The sequence below is a fragment of the Carassius gibelio genome, chromosome B1 (genome assembly GCF_023724105.1).
Source record: "Carassius gibelio isolate Cgi1373 ecotype wild population from Czech Republic chromosome B1, carGib1.2-hapl.c, whole genome shotgun sequence".
Taxonomy (NCBI): Eukaryota; Metazoa; Chordata; class Actinopteri; order Cypriniformes; family Cyprinidae; genus Carassius; species Carassius gibelio.
In genome coordinates, this window is record NC_068396.1 from 37,002,670 (window position 1) to 37,009,021 (window position 6,352).

General features: G+C 37.0%; 1 long non-coding RNA gene across 1 annotated transcript; it reads right to left on the minus strand.

Annotated features, from left to right (window-relative positions):
• Positions 1 to 674: 674 nt before the first annotated feature.
• On the minus strand, positions 675 to 5,219 carry LOC127948741 (uncharacterized). Its single transcript, XR_008152175.1, has 3 exons — positions 4,606 to 5,219; positions 1,282 to 1,431; positions 675 to 777 (listed from the first exon to the last, which is right to left on the minus strand). It is a non-coding gene; the product is annotated as an uncharacterized LOC127948741 (long non-coding RNA).
• Between the last annotated feature and the right edge of the window lie 1,133 nt (positions 5,220 to 6,352).

Here is a 6,352-nt window from a genome sequence, read left to right on the forward strand (position 1 = left end):
GAGCCTCCCAAATCTCATAAATGGGATGCTGCATCTCTATTTTCAAAAATCTATAAAAATCTAAGTTATAGATTGCACAGGCCACTTTCACCTCAGATTGAGAGTACACCTTGCCACAATGTCAGCTGCATCGTTTCAGGACGGTCTGATGTGGAATTACAAAATAAGAGCTTCCCAAATCTCATAAACAAGCTGCTTCATCTCTACTTTCAAAATTACATATTTAAAAAAGTTATGGATTGCACAGGAAACTTTCACCTCAGCTTGAGAGTACACCTTGCCACAATGTCAGCTGCATCGTTTCAGGACAGTCTGATGTGTAATTACAAGATAAGAGCCCCCCCAAATATAATAAATGAGATGCTACATCTCTATATAAAAAAATCTATAAAAATTAAAGTTATACATTGCACAGGCCACTTTCACCTCAGATTGAGAGTACACCTTACCACAATGTCAGATGCATCGTTTCAGGACGGTCTGATGTGAGATTACAACATAAGAGCCTCCCAAATCTCATAAATAGGATGCTGCATCTCTATATTCAAAAATCTATAAAAATCTAAGTTCTACATTGCACAGGCCACTTTCAACATAGATTGAGAGTACACCTTACCACAATGTCAGCTGCATCGTTTCAGGACAGTCTGATGTGTAATTACAAAATAAGAGCCCCCAAATATCATAAATGAGATGCTACATCTCTATATAAAAAAATCTATAAAAAGTAAAGTTATACATTGCACAGACCACTTTCACCTCAGATTGAGAGTACACCTTACCACAATGTCAGCTGCATCGTTTCAGGACGGTCTGATGTGGAATTACAAAATAAGAGCCTCTCAAATCTCATAAATGAGATGCTGCATCTCTATATTAGAAAATCTATAAAAAATTAAAGTTATAGATTGCACAGGCCACTTTCACCTCTGATTGAGAGTACACCTTGCCACAATGTCAGATGCATCGTTTCAGGACGGTCTGATGTGAGATTACAACATAAGAGCCTCCCAAATCTCATAAATGGGATGCTGCATCTCTATATAAAAATAAATCTATAAAAATTAAAGTTATACATTGCACAGACCATTTTCAGCTCAGATTGAGAGTACATCTTGCCACAATGTCAGATACATCGTTTCAGGACGGTCTGATGTGAGATTACAACATAAGAGCCTCCCAAATCTCATAAATAGGATGCTGCATCTCTATATTCAAAAATCTATAAAAATCTAAGTTCTACATTGCACAGGCCACTTTCAACATAGATTGAGAGTACACCTTACCACAATGTCAGCTGCATCGTTTCAGGACGGTCTGATGTGAGATTACAAAATAAGAGCCCCCCAAATATCATAAATGAGATGCTACATCTCTATATAAAAAAAATCTATAAAAAGTAAAGTTATACATTGCACAGACCACTTTCACCTCAGATTGAGAGTACACCTTACCACAATGTCAGCTGCATCGTTTCAGGACGGTCTGATGTGGAATTACAAAATAAGAGCCTCTCAAATCTCATAAATGAGATGCTGCATCTCTATATTAGAAAATCTATAAAAAATTAAAGTTATAGATTGCACAGGCCACTTTCACCTCAAATTGAGAGTACACCTTGCCACAATGTCAGATGCATCGTTTCAGGACGGTCTGATGTGAGATTACAACATAAGAGCCTCCCAAATCTCATAAATGGGATGCTGCATCTCTATATAAAAATAAATCTATAAAAATTAAAGTTATACATTGCACAGACCATTTTCACCTCAGATTGAGAGTACATCTTGCCACAATGTCAGATGCATCGTTTCAGGACGGTCTGATGTGAGATTACAACATAAGAGCCTCCCAAATCTCATAAATAGGATGCTGCATCTCTATATTCAAAAATCTATAAAAATTAAAGTTATAGATTGCACAGACCACTTTCACCTCAGATTGAGAGTACACCTTGCCACGATGTCAGATGCATCGTTTCAGGACAGTCTGATGTGGAATTACAAAGTAAGAGCCTCCCAAATCTCATAAACAAGCTGCTTCATCTCTACTTTCAAAATTATATATTTAAAAAAGTTATAGATTGCACAGACCACTTTCACCTCAGATTGAGAGTACACCTTGCCACGATGTCAGATGCATCGTTTCAGGACGGTCTGATGTGGAATTACAAAATAAGAGCCTCCCAAATCTCATAAATGGGATGCTGCATCTCTATTTTAAAAAATCTATAAAAATCTAAGTTATAGATTGCACAGGCCACCTTCACCTCAGATTGAGAGTACACCTTGCCACAATGTCAGCTGCATCGTTTCAGGACAGTCTGATGTGTAATTACAAAATAAAAGCATCCCACATCTAAAAAAAAAACTGCTGCATCTCTACTTTGAAAAATGTAAATTTAAAAAAGTTATAGATGGCACAGGCCACTTTCACCTCAGATTGAGAGTACATCTTGCCACAATGTCAGCTGCATCGTTTCAGGACAGTCTGATGTGTAATTACAAAATAAAAGCATCCCACATCTAAAAAAAAACTGCTGCATCTCTACTTTCAAAATTATACATTTAAAAAAGTTATGGATTGCACAGGACACTTTCACCTCAGATTGAGAGTACACCTTGCCACAATGTCAGCTGCATCGTTTCAGGACAGTCTGATGTGTAATTACAAAATAAGGGCCCCCCAAATATCATAAATGAGATGCTACATCTATATAAAAAAATCTATAAAAATTAAAGTTATACAATGCACAGGCCACTTTCACCTCAGATTGAGAGTACACCTTACCACAATGTCAGCTGCATCGTATATGGACGGTCTGATGTGGAATTACAAAATAAGAGCCTCTCAAATCTCATAAATGAGATGCTGCATCTCTAAATTAGAAAATCTATAAAAAATAAAGTTATAGATTGCACAGGCCACTTTCACCTCAAATTGAGAGTACACCTTGCCACAATGTCAGCTGCATTGTTTCAGGACGGTCTGATGTGGAATTACAAAATAAGAGCCTCCCAAATCTAATAAATAGGATGCTGCATCTCTATATTCAAAAATCTATAAAAATCTAAGTTATAGATTGCACAGGCCACTTTCACCTCAGATTGAGAGTACACCTTACCACAATGTCAGCTGCATCGTATATGGACGGTCTGATGTGGAATTACAAAATAAGAGCCTCTCAAATCTCATAAATGAGATGCTGCATCTCTAAATTAGAAAATCTATAAAAAATAAAGTTATAGATTGCACAGGCCACTTTCACCTCAAATTGAGAGTACACCTTGCCACAATGTCAGCTGCATTGTTTCAGGACGGTCTGATGTGGAATTACAAAATAAGAGCCTCCCAAATGTAATAAATAGGATGCTGCATCTCTATATTCAAAAATCTATAAAAGTCTAAGTTCTAGATTGCACAGGCCACTTTCACCTCAGATTGAGAGTACACCTTGCCACGATGTCAAATTCATCGTTTCAGGACAGTCTGATGTGGAATTACAAAATAAGAGCCTCCCAAATCTCATAAATGGGATGCTGCATCTCTATTTTCAAAAATCTATAAAAATCTAAGTTATAGATTGCACAGGCCACTTTCACCTCAGATTGAGAGTACACCTTGCCACAATGTCAGCTGCATCGTTTCAGGACAGTCTGATGTGTAATTACAAAACAAAAGCCTCCCAAATCTCATAAAAAAGCTGCTGCATCTCTACATTAAAAAATCTATAAAAACAAAAGTTATAGATTGCACAGACCACTTTCACCTCAGATTGAGAGTACACCTTGCCACAATGTCAGCTGCATCGTTTCAGGACAGTCTGATGTGTAATTACAAAATAAAAGCCTCCCAAATCTCATAAAAAAGCTGCTGCATCTCTACATTCAAAAATATCTAAAAATAAAAGTTATAGATTTCACAGACCACTTTCACCTCAGATTGAGAGTACACCTTGCCACAATGTCAGCTGCATCGTTTCAGGACAGTCTGATGTGTAATTACAAAATAAAAGCCTCCCAACTCTCATAAAAAAGATGCTGCATCTCTACATTCAAAAATCTACAAAAACTAAAGTTATAGATTGCACAGACCACTTTCACCTCAGATTGAGAGTACACCTTGCCACGATGTCAGATGCATCGTTTCAGGACAGTCTGATGTGGAATTACAAAATAAGAGCCTCCCAAATCTCATAAATGGGATGCTGCATCTCTACTTTCAAAAAATCTATAAAAATCTAAGTTATAGATTGCACAAGCCACTTTCACCTCAGATTGAGAGTACACCTTAGTACAATGTCAGCTGCATCGTTTCAGGACAGTCTGATTTGTAATTACAAAATAAAAGCCTCCCAAATCTCATAAAAAAGCTGCTGCGTCTATACTTTGAAAAATGAAAATTTAAAAAAGTTATAGATTGCACAGGCCACTTTCACCTCAGATTGAGAGTACACCTTGCCACAATGTCAGCTGCATCGTTTCAGGACAGTCTGATGTGTAATTACAAGATAAGAGCCCCCAAAATATAATAAATGAGATGCTACATCTCTATATAAAAAAATCTATAAAAATTAAAGTTATACATTGCACAGGCCCCTTTCACCTCAGATTGAGAGTACACCTTACCACAATGTCAGATGCATCGTTTCAGGACGGTCTGATGTGAGATTACAACATAAGAGCCTCCCAAATCTCATAAATAGGATGCTGCATCTCTATATTCAAAAATCTATAAAAATCTAAGTTCTACATTGCACAGGCCACTTTCAACATAGATTGAGAGTACACCTTACCACAATGTCAGCTGCATCGTTTCAGGACAGTCTGATGTGTAATAACAAAATAAGAGCCCCCCAAATATCATAAATGAGATGCTACATCTCTATATAAAAAAATCTATAAAAAGTAAAGTTATACATTGCACAGGCCACTTTCACCTCAGATTGAGAGTACACCTTACCACAATGTCAGCTGCATCGTATCAGGACGGTCTGATGTGGAATTACAAAATAAGAGCCTCTCAAATCTCATAAATGAGATGCTGCATCTCTATATTAGAAAATCTATAAAAAGTAAAGTTATACATTGCACAGACCACTTTCACCTCAGATTGAGAGTACACCTTACCACAATGTCAGCTGCATCGTTTCAGGACGGTCTGATGTGGAATTACAAAATAAGAGCCTCTCAAATCTCATAAATGAGATGCTGCATCTCTATATTAGAAAATCTATAAAAAGTAAAAGTTATACATTGCACAGACCACTTTCACCTCAGATTGAGAGTACACCTTGCCACAATGTCAGCTGCATCGTTTCAGGACAGTCTGATGTGTAATTACAAAATAAGAGCCCCCCAAATATCATAAATGAGATGCTGCATCTATTTCAGAAAATCTATAAAATTTTAAGTTATAGATTGCACAGGCCACTTTCACCTCAGATTGAGAGTACACATTGCCACAATGTCAGCTGCATCGTTTCAGGACGGTCTGATGTGTAATTACAAAATAAGAGCCTCTCAAATCTCATAAACAAGCTGCTTCAGCTCTACTTTCAAAATTATATATAAATAAAATGTATAGATTGCACAGGCCACTTTCACCTCAGATTGAGAGTACACCTTGTCACGATGTCAGATGCGTCGTTTCAGGACAGTCTGATGTGGAATTACAAAATAAGAGCCTCACAAATCTCATAAATGGGATGCTGCATCTATTTTCAAAAATCTATAAACATCTAAGTTATAGATTGCACAGGCCACTTTCACCTCAGATTGAGAGTACACCTTGCCACAATGTCAGCTGCATCGTTTCAGGACAGTCTGATGTGTAATTACAAAATAAAGGCCTCCCACATCTAAAAAAAAAAACTGTTGCATCTCTACTTTTAAAAATGTATATTAAAAAAAGTTATAGATTGCACAGGCCACTTTCACCTCTGATTGAGAGTACACCTTGCCACAATGTCAGATGCATCGTTTCAGGAATATATAATTTCGAAAGTAGAGATGCAGCAGCTTATTTTTGAGATTTGGGAGGCTTTTATTTTGTAATTACACATCAGACTGTCCTGAAACGATGCAGCTGACATTTTGGCAAGGTGTACTCTCAATCTGAGGTGAAAGTGGCATGTGCAATCTATAACTTAGATTTTTATAGATTTCTGAAACGATGCAGCTGACATTGTGGCAAGGTGTTCTCTCAATCTGAGGTGAAAGTGGTCTGTGCAATCTATAACTTTTATTTTTAGATATTTTTGAATGTAGAGATGCAGCAGCTTTTTTATGAGATTTGGGAGGCTTTTATTTTGTAATTACACATCAGACTGTCCTGAAACTATGCAGCTGAC